This window comes from Rutidosis leptorrhynchoides, chromosome 3 (genome assembly GCF_046630445.1).
Source record: "Rutidosis leptorrhynchoides isolate AG116_Rl617_1_P2 chromosome 3, CSIRO_AGI_Rlap_v1, whole genome shotgun sequence".
NCBI lineage: Eukaryota > Viridiplantae > Streptophyta > Magnoliopsida > Asterales > Asteraceae > Rutidosis > Rutidosis leptorrhynchoides.
In genome coordinates, this window is record NC_092335.1 from 207,607,407 (window position 1) to 207,624,741 (window position 17,335).

A 17,335-nucleotide genomic window follows, 5' to 3' on the forward strand; every position below is an offset into this window, starting at 1 on the left:
TTTAACTACAACTAAAGTTTTTAAAATCGACAAACCGGTCATTAAACGGTAAAAACCCCCTTTATAATAATAATATTACTTATATATATATATTTGTATTTTTATGAAAGTAAACTAATATAGCGTTAAGCGTTGTTTAAAGATTTTCCCTGTAGAACGAACCGGACTTACTAAAAACTACACTACTGTACGATTAGGTACACTGCCTATAAGTGTTGTAGCAAGGTTTAAGTATATCCATCCTATAAATAAATAAATATCTTGTGTAAAATTGTATCGTATTTAATAGTATTTCCTGCTAAAATTTAATAGTATTTTATACCCCTTAGCTTTAACATCAAGTATTTTTGGCGCCGCTGCCGGGGAAACGCTTAAAAGCCGGAAGCACAACGCTAATATAAAAAAAAAAAACAAAAATATAAATATTTTTTTTTGAGTTTGGCAAATATTTAAGTTTTATAAAGTTTCTTTATTTCTATTTTTTTAGTTTGTAAAAATATTAGTTTTATTTAATTTATAAATATATTTTATAAATATATTTGACAGCAAAAACAGAAGAAAAAAAAATTTAATTCGGCCTGTACTGTAGCAGCCCATTCTGTGGCCCGAAACCCTAGCCCATGCGATCGCATGGCTGGGCAACTTAGGACTCATGCGATCGCATGAGCCCGTCTGACACGCCACAGTTGACTGAACTAGCATTTATTACGGGTATTATTATTTATTATTAATCTAAAACCCTATTTAGGGTTATATATTTTATAATTTAATTTAGTTTTTATATTTAATTTGTATTTTTATGTTTAATTAGTTTATTTAAAGTTTAAAATTAATAGTTTTATTAAATAAATAATATAAAAAATAATATTTTTATAAAAATTGTACTTTTTACAACTTTTTGTATATTTTTATATTTTGTCCCTTTTTAATCGTTTTAGCGTAATATTTGTATTTTTAGCTCATATTTAGTTTTAAACTTAGTTTTTGCCATAGTTATTTTTACTTCTAGATTTTTAGGCTTTGCCGTAGAATCCCTTAAGTGCTTTTTCTTTAGATTAAGATTTAGGTGCTTTAGAATTTTGCGACGCCTTTTTAAGTTTTAGTTTCTTTTTAAGTTATTGCCATTTGGAATATAGTTTTACTTGTAAGCTTTAATATTTTTAGACACCTTTTACCTATGTATCAATTATCATTCCAATTAGTAATCTCAATTTGCGATTATAATTTTAAGTTAGTTGTAGTGATAAGGTTGGGTTAGTCAAGTGTTTTTAAGTTTTATAAGTTTCTTTTATTTTTCCGTCGCCTTTTGTTTTTCTTTCTTATTTTTCTTTTTCGATCTTTTTCTGACGAACTCTTTTTCTTTCTTATTTCTCGCCATTCTAGTTTTTAGGACATAGATTTTTATTCTACTTCTTATCTAAATTTCTTAAAATTACGAAAATTTATTTTAAGTGGTTAAATTGATAGACATCAAAATTTTCTGGTTCGTAGTAATAGTTGGATTTGTATGTGGACCGGGTTATTGGAGCCAAACAGTCCTCAATTATATTGAGACCAAACGAATCCTGCCCCTCTGCTGCATCTTTTGGCTATTCGAAATGTGGGCAAAATCAGAAAAGCCTATTGATTGGATAACTTATATAATTTTTCTTTCCTTTTTAAAAACTAATAGGATATTCAGTGAATGCACCGAGCAAGACGTTTACCACCTTTTGTACGTTCACCACCTGTAACTAGATCAAGACATTTAGCAAATATTACCGCCGTTGATTTTTCTTTAGAATCGTCATCCAGTCGACCAATTACTCCAGTTCAAATTTCCGATAATCCATTTTTTGAACCCGACCTCACAATTGAGAATCCGGAGAATATTCAGGGACGATTCGTAGATCCTGAACCACTAAACTTTCCTCCGGAACCACCAATCATTCAAACAGAGATTGTTGAGGAACGAACCATTAAATCAGAATCCTCTAGTGATTCCGATTCAACAAATTCAATTATGGAAGTAACAGAACCATTAAGTATGGAAGACCGAATGAGAGCTAAACGCACTGGCCAAGGTCACGCAATTACTCATCCAGACATTAATGCACCAGATTATGAAATCAAAGGACAAATTCTACACATGGTGACTAATCAATGCCAATTTAGTGGTGCGCCGAAGGAAGATCCAAATGAACATCTACGTACCTTTAATAGGATCTGTACACTATTTAAAATCCGAGAAGTAGAGGATGAACAGATATATCTCATGTTATTTCCCTGGACTTTAAAGGGAGAAGCCAAAGATTGGTTGGAATCGTTACCTGAAGGGGCGATTGATACATGGGACGTTTTAGTTGAAAAATTTCTTAAACAATTTTTTCCTGCATCTAAAGTCGTAAGACTTCAAGGAGAAATTGTTACGTTCACACAGAAGCCAAATGAAACTCTATATGAGGCGTGGACTAGATTTGGAAAGTTATTAAGAGGATGTCCGCAACATGGTTTAGATACCTGTCAAATAGTACAAATATTCTACCAAGGATGCTACATCACTACAAGGAAAGACATAGATATAGCAGCTGGTGGTTCTATTATGAAGAAAACCGAAACTGATGCTTACAAAATTATTGATAACACTGCTTCCCACTCACATGAGTGGCACCAAGAAAAAGATATCGTTAGATCATCTAAAGCAGCTAGAGCCGATTCTAGCCATGACTTAGATTCCATTTCCGCAAAGATAGATGCTGTCGAGAGACGAATGGAAAAGATGACTAAGGATATTCACTCAATACGAATTAGTTGTGAGCAGTGTGGAGGACCACATTTGACAAAAGATTGTCTCAGTATTGAATTAACGATGGAACAAAGAGAGAATATTTCATAGATAAACCAAAGGCTTGGAAATAATTATCAGAATAATTATCAACCGCCAAGACCAATTTACAATCAAAACCAGAATTATAATCGAAATATTCCATACAACAACCAACAAGGTCCTAGCAATCAACAAGTATCCAACAATACTTACAATCAGCAAAGACCTAATTTTCAAAATAAACCACCACAACAAACCGATGATAAAAAGCCGAATTTAGAAGATATGATGACGAAGCTAGTTGAAACTCAAACGCAGTTTTTCACATCTCAAAAACAAACCAATGAACAAAATGCTCAAGCATTTAGAAATCAACAAGCTTCTATTCAAAATCTGGAACAAGAAGTAAGTAACCTAGCAAGGTTAATAGGTGAAAGAAAACCGGGAAGTTTACCTAGTGATACAAATGCTAATCCCCGAAATGAAACAGGTAAAGCTATTACCACAAGAAGTGGTACAACACTTAAACCACCTGAAATACCTGTAACTTCTGATGAAACTATTCCTATTTCACAAGAACCACAACCTGAACAAGATAAGGAAACAGAACCGGTAGTTGAAAAGGTTAATGAAGATAACACAGTTAAGGATAAATCTTATGTTAAACCATACCAACCACCACTTCCTTACCCGAGTAAAATGAAGAAAGAGAAACTTGAAGCCGAGCAATCCAAATTCTTGGATATGTTTAAACAGATAAATGTAAATCTTCCTTTCATTGATGTGAATTCAGGAATGCCTAGATATGCTAAATTCTTGAAAGATCTGATCACGAATAGAAAGAAAATGGAAGAACTCTCGGCTGTTACTATGAATGCTAATTGTTCAGCAGTGCTGTTGAATAAGATACCAGAAAAACTATCTGATCCAGGAAGTTTCACAATTCCATGTTTTCTAGGTAGTCTTAGTTCAATCGAAGCATTAGCAGATTTAGGTGCTAGTATAAATTTAATGCCGTATTCACTATACGCTAAACTAGACCTTGGAGAATTGAAACCAACAAGAATAAGCATACAACTAGCCGATCGATCAATAAAATATCCTAGAGGGATAATGGAAAACATGCTAGTTAAAGTTGGTACTTTAGTATTTCCAGTAGATTTTGTTGTTCTGGACATGGAAGAAGATTCTCAAGTTCCTCTCATATTAGGAAGACCATTCTTAAACACGGCTAAAGCAATGATAGACGTGTTCGGTAAGAAACTGACCCTAAGTATAGAGGACGAGAGTGTTACCTTTTCACTTGATAGAGCAATGCAACAACCGCAATCTGCAGATGATACATGTTATTATATTCAAACTATAGATGCACATGCAGAATTATTAGAAGAATTTCTAGAATTACAAGGAACAGGAGAATGTTCTTTAGGAGAAGGAACAGAACAAATTGATGAAGCTGAAATGTTAGCTACACTAATAGCTAATGGATATGAACCAACAACAGAAGAAATCCAAATGCTAAAAGAAGAAGACAGATATCGATACAAATCATCGATAGAAGAACCTCCGAAATTAGAGTTAAAGCCACTTCCAAACCATTTGGAATACGCTTATTTACATGGTGAATCTGAATTACCTGTAATAATATCGTCCACTCTTACTGAAAATGAGAAATCACAACTCATTTATGTGTTAAAAGCTCATAAACCAGCCATTGCATGGAAGATTCATGATATTAAAGGAATAAGCCCTTCGTATTGCACACATAAAATCCTTATGGAAGAAGGTCATAAAACGTATGTGCAACGCCAACGAAGACTAAATCCTAATATGCAAGATGTAGTTAAGAAAGAAATTATTAAACTGCTAGATGCAGGTTTAATATATCCAATTTCTGATAGTCCATGGGTAAGCCCAGTTCAATGCGTACCTAAGAAGGGTGGCATGACTGTCATTACAAATGAAAAAAATGAGCTTATTCCTACAAGGACTGTAACAGGATGGCGTGTATGTATTGATTATCGAAAATTAAATGACGCCACCAGAAAAGATCACTTTCCCTTACCTTTCATTGATCAAATGTTGGAAAGATTAGCCGGAAATAGTTACTATTGTTTTCTAGATGGATTTTTCGGATATTTTCAAATTCCAATAGCACCCGAAGATCAAGAGAAAACCACATTCACGTGCCCTTATGGTACTTTTGCTTACAAACGCATGCCATTTGGACTTTGCAACGCCCCTGCAACCTTTCAAAGGTGCATGATGGCGATTTTTCACGACATGATAGAAGAATGCATGGAAGTTTTCATGGATGACTTTTCAGTCTTCGGTGATACATTTGAATCATGTCTAGTTAATCTTGAACGAATACTGATTAGATGCGAACAGTCAAATCTAGTACTTAATTGGGAGAAATGCCATTTCATGGTTAAAGAAGGCATTGTTCTTGGACATAAAATTTCAAAGGAAGGAATTGAAGTGGATAGAGCTAAAGTAGATGTAATTGCTAAACTTCCACATCCAACCAATGTTAGAGGAGTTAGGAGTTTTCTAGGGCATGCCGGTTTTTACCGACGTTTCATAAAAGATTTTTCTAAAATTGCCACTCGTATGAATAAACTCCTAGAAAAGGATGCTCCATTCATCTTTTCAGATGAATGTATCAAATATTTTAATATTCTTAAAGAGAAACTCACTAATGCGCCGATCATGATAACACCAAATTGGAATCTACCATTTGAACTAATGTGCGATGCAAGTGATTTTGCAATGGGAGCCGTTTTAGGACAAAGGATTGAAAAACGATTTCAACCTATATATTATGCTAGTAAGACGTTACAAGGAGCACAAACGAACTATACAACTACTGAAAAAGAACTCCTTGCTATTGTCTTTGCTTTTGACAAATTTCGATCATATCTCGTTCTAGCAAAAACGGTGGTCTATACCGACCATTCTGCTCTTAGATACCTATTTTCGAAACAAGATGCTAAACCACGATTAATCCGTTGGATCTTACTCTTACAAGAGTTCGATATTGAAATCCGAGATAAAAAAGGAGCAGAAAATCTCGCCGCTGATCATCTTTCTCGTCTTGAAAATCCTGAGTTAGAAGTTCTAAATGAATCGGCCATACAAGACAACTTTCCTGATGAATATCTATTTAAGATAGATTATAATGAAATACCATGGTTTGCAGACTATGCAAACTACTTAGTATGTAGATTCCTTGAATAAGGATTATCGTACCAAAAATGAAAGAAATTCTTCAGTGATATAAAACACTATTTCTGGGAAGATCCACATTTGTTTAAAAGTTGTTCAGATGGAATAATACGCCGATGTGTATTCAGAGATGAAGCCAGTAAAATATTAAACCATTGTCACACAGGACCAACAGGAGGGCATTATGGGCCTCAATTAACAGCAAGAAAAGTTTATGAAGCTGGATTCTATTGGCCTACAATTTACAAAGACGCACACCTTCTTTGCAAATCCTGTGATGCTTGTCAAAGGGCCGGAAAAATAAGTCAACGTGATGAAATGGCACAAAATGTCATCCAAGTATGTGAAGTATTTGACATTTGGGGTATTGACTTTATGGGTCCATTTCCAAAATCTCATAATAATCTATATATTCTCGTAGCCATTGATTATGTATCTAAATGGGCAGAAGCACAAGCTCTCCCAACGAATGATGCACGAATTGTAGTCAACTTTTTAAAACGTCTTTTTGCAAGGTTTGGAACACCGAAAGCTTTAATAAGTGATCGGGGTACTCATTTCTGTAATAATCAACTTGAGAAAGTTCTCAAAAGATATGGAGTAACTCATAAAATCTCCACTGCATATCATCCACAAACAAGTGGACAAGTTGAAAATACCAACCGAGCTTTAAAACGTATTCTAGAAAAAACCGTAGGATCAAATCTGAAGGAATGGTCCATTAAATTGGAGGATGCACTCTGGGCTTTTAGAACAGCCTACAAAACTCCAATTGGAACCACACCTTTTAGACTTGTTTATGGAAAAGCATGTCATCTCCCAGTAGAAATTGAACACAAAGCATTTTGGGCTTTGAAGACATGTAATCTTGATATACATGAAGCTGGACGTCTACGATTAAGTCAACTAAACGAATTAGAAGAGTTAAGACATGAAGCATACGAAAATTCATTAATCTATAAAGAAAAAACGAAGACATGGCATGATAAAAGAATCAGAAGTTTAAAAGAATTTAAAGAAGGAGACCGAGTTCTTCTTTTCAATTCACGATTCAAGCTATTTCCTGGAAAATTGAAATCAAGATGGTCTGGACCATTCATAGTCAAAAGAGTTTTCCCATACGGAACGATATAATTAATAAATTCAAATGAGATTGAATTTAAAGTTAATGGTCACAGAGTTAAACACTACATAGATAGTCCGATGGAATTCGACAATGAAGCTAATCACGATTTCGATACCACAGCTAACTAAGTGTAGGGAAAATCAAGTCTTTAAAGGATAATATGTATTTCTGTTAGAGTTAGATTGTCTGTTTTCGTGTAGTTCTCGAAAATGGAACCCGAATGGTCTTTCCCTAGCAGACCCTAAAGAACTAGTCTTCTCCCCCCATTCTGAATTTTTATTTTTTTAGGAAATGAAGACTGCCTGTGAACTAAACCATGGTCTGATGCTATACGCTCTGATCACTAAACGTAATAATGACACACTACCGAGTGAAATAGTATCAGTAATTAGAGAAAGATTGGACGGAGTAAGAAAAGAATCCAGATGCGAAGATAATAAGTTACAATTTGGTAAAGAAAAATCAAAATCCGCAGCGAAAAGAAGAGCACGACACCTAGAAAGATGTCACAAATGCGGAAAATGGTCACATGGAGGTAAATGTTCAAATAATCAAACCTATTCAAATACCGAATTTGTTACTTTATGCAGAGACGGACCGTTCATATGTTTAGAAGAAAAAACACTGAATGCTCAAGGTTACGCCTATGTAGCCATGGAAAACCAATTAAATCGACTATCTTATGAATGGGATAGATCATATAACTAAGAATAGTATCTCACAGGTAAGTCTGTACAGTTTTTATTTTTTATTTATTTTTATTTTTAACCTTTTGATAATAAACACTAATTTGTTCACTATAAAGTATTAAATTGGTATTGAATAAAATTAGGTTTGGCGACCGAAATTATTGATATCATAAAAAAATTTATTACATCACTGCGAAATTTAACGTTTATTCTTAAGGTATAAATATCTTTAATCAATCAACCCAAAATATTTCAAAAATTCGTCATGAGTTAAATTAGGTCTTGGAACCGAAATTACTTTACCGAAAAGAGGGGCGCATATTTTTGATAATATTTGATTGATTAAAGTGGGATAAAAAGCCAAAAAGATTTTTAATTTTATTTTTACCATGTTTTTAAAATTAATATATAAATCTTAAATTAATATTGTAAACTTTGTAAAAACAATATATTTAAAATTGTAAATATTTGAAAAATATAATATAAGTTTGGTGTGATTTTATAATATGAATTTTTTAAATTAAGTTTGGTGTGAATTTTTAATTTTTAAAATATGAATTTTTAATCTTATGCATTTCAAATTTTAAGTTTGGTGTGAATTTTTAATATTAATTTTGAATTTTATGTATTTTTTTAAGTTTGGTGTGAATTTTTAATATTAATTTTGAATTTTATGTATTTTTTTAATTTTGGTGTGAATTTAAAAACAAAAATTTACTTTATCTCATTAAGTTAAAAAAATGATTTTTAAAATTCGTCGTAAGTTGAAGACTAGGTCATTGAACCGAAATTGCTTTACCCGATGGAGGAACGATAACTTTTATTATCATTATTTTTAATCTTATTGAATTAAAGTATGCCAAAAACATTAAAAAAAAAACCCCAAAAATCTTTACTTTTAAAAAACCGCACTTTGATTTGACAAATTTTAAAATTTTATCGAGGGACAGTCTAGGACAACGATCCGAAACGCCCTCGCTCCTAAAGGAAAACAAAATTTTTTAAATTTAATTAATTATAAGTTTTATAAAGTATAAGGTTTAAAAAAAAAAAAACCTGAAATCACTGTAGCCGGCACCCCATGCGATCGCATGGGGTTTGAACTTGGAACCCATGCGATCGCATGGGGACCAAATGCAGGCCTGATACAAAACAGCCAGCGAGCTGTCTTCCTCACCATAACAAACATACATTCACGAAAATACCTCAAATCTTCACCAAATTTCATCAATTTTCCACCGTAATTCGTCATTTTTCTTGCTCTAATCATGCCTAGATTCTCATTCTTCAGCAAAATAGTAAAAATTACACCCCTAAACTCTATAAATTCCTAGTTTTTGTGATAATTATCAATTTTTTACCTAATGCAATTTTGTTAATTTCTAGTGTAATTAGTGTTAAATTGTTAGTATTTTATGCATGTATAACCTAGATTGATGCTATTTAACATGATTTGAAGCCAAAAACTTCAAAATTTTTAGAAATCTAGGGTTTGTGTTCTTGAGCAATTTGGGGATTTTTGATATAAACAGGTTATGACCGATTTTTGTCATGAATTATTGCTAAATTGAGTAGTGTAACATGTTTAGATAGTTAAATGATCCAAACATTGATCCTAAACATGATTTTTGGAGATTAAAGTGGACTTTTTAAGTCCAAAATTCATGAACTTGATTAATTTGATATATTTGCCATTTGAGACTTGTTTAATTATTAGTAATGACTATTTTAACATGTTATTTGAGTTAAATGCTTATGAATTTTGTATACATTTTCATATGTGCTTATTTGAAAAGTGTAGAATTGTGAAAAATTGTAAAAATGTGTATAGGTTTAATTTTGATTTAACATGTTATAGTGATTGTTTTAAGTTGTTATTTTGCTAACACTAATGCATATTTGGATGCACAAATTTTGTATTTAATGTGTTTTGCAGAAAGCCGATACTGGAGGTTCAGGAGCATCATCATCTAGACGACCAGCACCAGCACCAGAACCAGAACCAGAAATGCAACACGAACAAGAACCACAACAAGAACCACAACAACAGCCTTATCAACACATACCTTATTATGATCCGGTACAGTTTGTTGATGAATTCATAGTATTCCCAATGAGGCCGCCAGTAGAATTCCCAACGATTCCTGAGCACACTCTGCATCCTAATCTGAGATTTGATAGGAGATGGAGAGATTACGAGACATATCAAAGGAACAAATTCAAATTGGTAACAAAAAATGTAGAGGTGCCAAGGGTAATCGATTGGGCCCCTTTGGAAACGGTCCATCTAGCTGACCGTGTTAGACAGCATTTAGTTCAAAGGTATGGCAGTTCTTCTTTTACAGATTGAGAACGTCTTTTCACCATTCGTAGACCTGTATATAAGGAATGGTGTGTTGAGTTGATGAGTACTGTATCACTTGATACAAATATAGTTAGAATAGATGATAGAAGATTTCTTAGGTTTATCCTTGGCTGTAGGATGTACAGAATGTCCATGCTGGACATGGCCAGGGCCTTACAGATATATACTCCTGGTGAGTTGCTATTACCCGATTGTACAAATTTGATTCATTATGGTGAAAGGGTAGATAGTAACTTTGACGCTGACGCCATTTGGAGGCGTATGTCACATTTTGATGTTTTTACACGAGCATGAGGACACTCCTATACACATATTGACAGAGCCGAGCTTCGTATTATTCATAGATTTTTGGCTAACTCGATTACACAGAGAGGTCATAATAAAGAAAAAATTACCTTACATGATTTATTCTACCTAAAGTGTATTCGGGATCCTAGAAGCTTTGTCAATATCCCTTAATGTGTTGCTTTTTATTTATCTAAAATGGTAGAGGGAATGCAGGACGGGAGTATAATAGGAGGAGGTATTTTTGTTACTCTCATTGGAGAGTATTTAGGTGTTGATAGGAACCAAGGGGGTCCATTACAGCTTTGTAGAGAACAGGTTGAGCCCTTAGGATTGAAAGTTTATGTGGGTGCTAAGGTATTGAAAAGTAGACGTAACCAGGCAGTACCCTATGAGGGATCTCATCCTCAGGTAGAGAGAGGCTCAGACGAGGAAATGGAGGAGGCGGAAGACATTAGGGATGTCTTTCAAGATGCTATTCTTGACGTCCACGTTCGTATAGATGAGGAAGCAATGACGAACGCGGCCAGACATAGTATGTATGAGCAGTGGAACTCCGAGCGAGCATACGAGGATTATAGGCGACGCCAACACGATAGCTGGTTAGTTCATCAGCACCAAATCATGAGCCAGCTATCATATCAGGTACCAAATAACTATGTACCTACTCGACCTGCTCATTTTCCGCCACATAGCCCCGATATCCGACCACCCTTTAACCGGTATGACTATAACCAAGCCTATCAAAACACCTATAACCAACAATGGAACCCACCTGACGAGATGAACTGGAACCCATATCCAGACTGATTTAGTTCCATTTGGGTATTTATATGATTTTTATGTTTTTATCTTTTTACTTATTCATGTTTAAACTTATGTTATTGAATATACTTATGTAATCTTTATCATTTTTATTATTATTGTGTACTAATATTTCACATTTAGGATTTGAAAGTGGGATATTAAGTCCCATTTCAAATTGCCATGCATGTTTATATTTGTATTTATGTATATTGTAAATTGTACAAAATAGGGTAAAACAGCGCATTTTCAAAGACTGGCATTAAGTTCAGCAAAAGCTACTAATTTTGACGACAAGATGACAAATAAATGTGATGTAACAACAGACGAAATGAACAAATGATATGCACCATTTATCATTCAGCAACCAAACGCCAATATGTTTGGAAACTTTGGTAAAATTTAATCATTTTTACGCTAATCACCCTCAATAATTTAAATTGTTACTGATTTCTTACAAATGAGGGCATTGCAAGATCTTAAGTGTGGGAAGGGGTTAAATTCTTTCGGATTTTTAAAATTTTTATCTTAAACACTTGGTTACCATTAAAAATACTAGTAACGTAGTAGTTGTATTAGAATCTAGTGCTCTCTGATGATAAAGAACAACCCTAGTCTTATATACTGACTACCCAATTCTAGTAAAATTTTTCAAAATTTTTAATTAAATGAACTCAAAATCATGTTTATACATATTTATGAACGATAAAACTAGGTGTTAACACCGAAATTATTGTTACCTCAGAAAGGACATAAATTGAGAAACAAACCAAAATGTTAAAATTCATTTAAAATGGAATAGAGGACAATAAAAAGGAAAATAAAAGCCAAGTGTGGGAAAAATTACCAAGTTATCTTAAACATATGTCACATATTTCTGTAACAAATAACTGAAAATACTTTTGCTTTGGACTAAACTAAACTATTTTACCCGATGAAAGAAAAGAAGAGATGTATCTACACGATGAATCAATTCCATCATTAAAAGGAAGTACAGTCTTCCGAAAAAGAAACGCGCTTCTTGATTTAGGTCAAGAAGTTGTCGTCCAGACCAGCTGTAGGTTGACGAAAAATCTAGAAAAGTCATCTCTAAAATCAGCAGAAAATCCACGGACCTCAGCATTAAACAGGGTCGCCAAGTGGTCAGATTTATCCTAACCATGAGAAGGATTTATCTCGTAAAATTGGGGGGCACCGTGCAAATTAGCTGGATAAGAATAATGAATCAGATCCCCAGAAAGGATAATCTCCTTAAAGATTAAAAATCAGCTTTTAAGCCTGATATTACTCAATCCTAGAGATTGACCTTAAAGATTGAGAATTCAAACTCATGGAATTCAATGATATCTAAACTCGAGCTTGAACGAGAAAATATTTTGATCAAATTATAAACGATTTGTTTTCTGAAAACCCATTTTCAACGCGTTCATTACCATTGAACGTAAAATCCTAGGAATTCACCGGGAATTCATTAGGTCATCTGAACCAAATCGGGTGTCAACCGTAAGAATGGTGGTTGCATAGCATGGTCAAAGACAGGACCTTGTGCCCGACCGACAAATTATAAGGGTGAGCTTTACTATTGCTCCTACAAAGGATAGTAATTGCGTCCGACACGTTATAGACCATAATTAAAAGCATGTCAGGGGACATTGCCTTAACAGTTGCTTGTTCAACGCTTTCCTTTACAACCGGACGGTAGTTTACTGAAAGGTAATATACGGGACAAGTAAACTGGACGTGTTGCTTTCCTAATACAAGGTTAGCAAGTGGGTGACACAAAACCGCAAGTTTTGAGCTAAAATTTTCAAATCTGAAACCCACCAAGCCCACAAAAATATTTTGCAAACACCGGTGAAGGGTTATTCCGGAAAACTTATCTAGGGTAAAAACTAGATTTAATTTTTAAAAGATCAAATGTTTTCATAAAGATCCAATTTCCTTAATGGATCTAAATTTTATAGTCATGTGGGACTGTAAACCACATCGTTACTACCATTGGTTATACCGCCGTATTGAAATCACTGATGTACAAAATGTGAAGAATAAAGAAGTGATTCTTGTATTTCAAGACTATATTGCTTGAGGACAAGCAACGCTCAAGTGTGGGAATATTTGATAATGCTAAAAACGAACATATATTTCATAGCATTATTCCTCAAGAAAGACAAGCTTTTAGTTGCAATTGTCCTATTTACAAGTGATATTCGTTTAAATAATAAAAGGTGAAGACAAAAGACAGATTCGATGAATTGAAGACGCAAACGACCAAAAAGCTCAAAAGTACAAAATACAATCAATGAGGTTCCAATTATTGATAAGAAACGTCTCAAAATTACAAGAGTACAAGATTCAAAACGCAAAGTACAAGATATTAAATTGTACGCAAGGACGTTCGAAAATCCAGAACCGGGACCAGAGTCAACTCTCAACGCTCGACGCAACGGACTAAAAATTACAAGTTAACTATGCACATAAATAAAATATAATATTTAAATAATCAACGCTACGCTATAAATTCAAGCCCAGGTCCTATAAATTCAACGCGTTTTGGCCAAAATAAACACATCTTTCTTCTCTTCATCATACGTAAAATATATATATATATATATATTTTAATTTTAATTTTAATTTTAATTTCTGATAATAAGGGTGTGTTAGCGAATGTTGTAAGGGTGTAAGTCGAAATTCTGTCCGTGTAACGCTACGCTATTTTTAATCATTGTAAGTTATGTTCAACCTTTTTAATTTAATGTCTCGTAGCTAAGTTATTATTATGCTTATTTAATCCGAAGTAATCATGATGTTGGGCTAATTACTAAAATTGGGTAATTGGGCTTTGTACCATAATTGGGGTTTGGACAAAAGAACGACACTTGTGGAAATTAGACTATGGGCTATTAATGGGCTTTATATTTGTTTAACTAAATGATAGTTTGTTAATGTTAATATAAAGATTTACAATTGGGCGTCCCTATAAATAACCATTTACACTCGATCGGATACGATGGGCGGGGTATTTATATGTACAAATAATCGTTCATTTAACCGGACACGGGAATGGATTAATAGCCACTAGAATTATTAAAAAAGGGGTGAAATTATGTAAAAGGACACTTGGCATAATTGTTAACAAAGTATTAAAACCTTGGGTTACACTCAGTCGACATCCTGGTGTAATTATTAAACAAAGTAATAAAACCTTGTTACAGTTTAAGTCCCCAATTAGTTGGAATATTTAACTTCGGGTATAAGGATAATTTGACGAGGATACTCGCACTTTATATTTATGACTGATGGACTGTTATGGACAAAAACCAGACGGACATATTAAATAATCCAGGACAAAGGACAATTAACCCATGTGCATAAAACTAAAATCAACACGTCAAACATCATGATTACGGAAGTTTAAATAAGCATAATTCTTTTATTTCATATTTAATTTCCTTTATTTTATATTTAATTGCACTTCTAATTATCGCATTTTTATTTATTGTTATTGTATTTAATTGCACTTTTAATTATCGTACTTTTTAATTATCGCAAGTTTATTTTATCGCACTTTTATTATTCGCAATTTCATTATCGTTATTTACTTTACGCTTTAAATTAAGTCTTTTATTTATTTAATATTTTACATTTTGTTTTAACTGCAACTAAAGTTTTTAAAATCGACAAACCGATCATTAAACGGTAAAAACCCCCCTTTATAATAATAATATTACTTATATATATTTGTATTTTTATAAAAGTAAACTAATATAGCGTTAAGCTTTGTTTAAAGATTTTCCCTGTGGAACGAACCAGACTTACTAAAAACTACACTACTGTACGATTAGGTACACTGCCTATAAGTGTTGTAGCAAGGTTTAAGTATATCCATCCTATAAATAAATATCTTGTGTAAAATTGTATCGTATTTAATAGTATTTCATGCTAAAATTTAATAGTATTTTATACCCCTTAGCTTTAGCATCAGTAATACCCGAGGAATATTTAAATTTCACATTAATAAGTTACACTGTATATTCTTCGAATCTGATTCAACAGTTATTCACTATCCTATTTACAACCACCGAGATTCGTATCCGTTCACCAAAGAATAACTATTTTCATTCAAATTCAATTTCATATTTGGATTTTGACCTATCAGAATCCAACAAGTGGCATAATGAAGAAATAATGGACACAATAAAAATTAATTAGAAACAGACTAATTAACAATATTAAATTTTATTAAGAAACCACGCTAACAACATCCTAGCTAACTGTTCCTAGCTAACTGTTAATTCTGTATTACATTTTATTTATCGCAATTTATTTATCGCAATTTATTTTATCGCAATTTATATTCTCGCAATTTTATTTATTGTCATTTAATTTCTGTTATTTACTTTACGCACTTTATTTATCGTTATTTAATTTCTGTTATTTATTTTACGCACTTTAAAAATCGGGACACGTATACAAGGTTTTGACATATCATATCGACGCATCTATATATATTATTTGGAGTCACCATAGACACTCTATATGCAGTAATGATTGAGTTCTCTATACAGGGTTGAGGTTGATTCTACAATAATATATATAATTTGAGTTGTGATCGAGTCTGAGACATGTATACGGGTCACGATACGTATTAATTAATTCGAATATTATATTTATGAATTATTGGACTGTCAACAGTGGACTATCGACTGTGGACTAATAACATTGGACAATTAAAATGAATTAAAATATTGAATATAACATATGAAACTAAACATTTCTTTAAGTTGCCACTTGATTTCATCTTAAACCGCATTTGTATCTTGACGATTACAATCTGCGTTCAAACCTTTCATGATTCTTGAAAACACCTAAATCGATAGGATGAATCAACCGCACTTCATTAACGGAAGGAAAAATTTATGCATATAATTATGCACCTGAGAAACTCTCGACAATTGAGTAAAAGTTTAACACGTAGCCTCATCAGATCCTTTGGCATTTATTAGCAAAAAATAACTTTGCGATCCCTTTTCAAAGTAGCCAATTTTGTCACAGCTTCAGCAAGTCAACTTCGACTTGTCATTCGAAGTGGCCATACTATAATCCTGATATATACGATTATCCTTTTAATACCGGAGGATTCTTTTATATTCCACCATATCACCAGCAGACGTACCAGTAACCTCGTTGCTTCTTGGCATAAATATTTCTGACAAATCATTATATTTATTCATTGAAACCCTATCATATAATCACCCGCATCTTGTAACAATAATTGCCATACCAATTACCGGGAATCAGCAATCAGTACTTTGAAAACTCACAGCATAGCTACATCAACAGATATATGTATGACATTTATCTCTAAGAATTATGATCTCTCATTCTGAAATTCTAAAAAGCACTCAGTCACAAATCAATACTCTGAATGTTGAAAAAGCTGAATGAAGCAGCAGAAACCATAGACAACCGTAAACGACCTTAATCATCGGAAGTTTGATGATAAAGAATAGTATGTTGGAAAAGCTCAGAAAAAAAAATGGAACTGGAAAACGAATTGAGCTAACCACGAAGGAGACCAAGGACAATTACAAGGACCAAACCCTATATTCAAAGAATTCTGGTAATTCTGGATTCGTTGAAATCTTTAGAGAATATCTTGCTCCGAAGTCATGTTAAAATCTTGCGGAAAATCTTTCTCCATCAACCATCGAATTTAGAAATTCCAAAATATCATCATCAATATCTTCGATATTTCTGAGGATATTTTCAAAAATATTCTCGTCCGAAATTATATACCTCTTCGTGTTTCCTGTGTATCATTATATTGGAAACATTCAAGAGAAAATTTTGTACCGATAAGAAGATTATGCGAAACTATAAAGAAAGCCGTGGACAAATCACAAAGAATAAGTTTGACTTCAAAGAATCTAAATGATTCAAGGTCTGCTGAAGTCTTTAGCGAATATCTTGCTCGTTTCTCTAAACTCTTGCAGACAATAGTTTCTATCATCCTCTGATCTTAGATACTCCGA